Source organism: Priapulus caudatus, unplaced genomic scaffold, assembly GCF_000485595.1.
Source record: "Priapulus caudatus unplaced genomic scaffold, Priapulus_caudatus-5.0.1 Scaffold25, whole genome shotgun sequence".
Taxonomy (NCBI): Eukaryota; Metazoa; Priapulida; class Priapulimorpha; order Priapulimorphida; family Priapulidae; genus Priapulus; species Priapulus caudatus.
Genome location: NW_014577086.1, coordinates 87,561 through 88,190, shown reverse-complemented (window position 1 = coordinate 88,190; position 630 = coordinate 87,561).

The following is a 630-nucleotide window of genomic DNA, read 5'->3' as shown; positions in this document are numbered from 1 at the left end:
ATCAGCTTGCTATGGCAAGAAAAAATCTGTGGACATGTTCACAGTTCGCATTCAGCTTTGGCTTGCTAAAAAATGGCAAGGGCTTTCACCTGCGTCTCCCCAAACTATGTTCACTGCCACCTACGACTTGAAGCATTCTTAAAAAATGTAAAACGTGCACACTACCAAGCCATTGCTTGGCGATCACTTCAGGAAAAACAATCCCCCTCTGGTTGATCCCAGAAGGAATTTGATGGATGAAGGAAAAGGACACAAAGACACTGCACACCTAGCTGTCACGCTCAGAAATGCCTTTTGTGGCCCCAGAATAATTATCCTTCACTTGATGAAATGTGGGTTGTTCTGGTGATCGTCACATGCTCCAAGAAAGTGTTTCATCGCAAGATGTTTGGTCACTTAGCGCATTGCACAATGTTTGTGCCTGCTACAGCTTTGGTTGTTCTAGAGAGGGCTGATGGTTAGAGCTGGAACTGAATAAGACTTCTTACGAGGCAAAATGGGACTTACCATATTCTTTATTTCGCCTGAGACAATAGTAGACGAGTGCCAACATTTGACATAGAGGCAATCGCTAGTTTTAAATGAAAATATCAAAGTATTAATGAGAATTCATTTTAAAAAAACGAATTA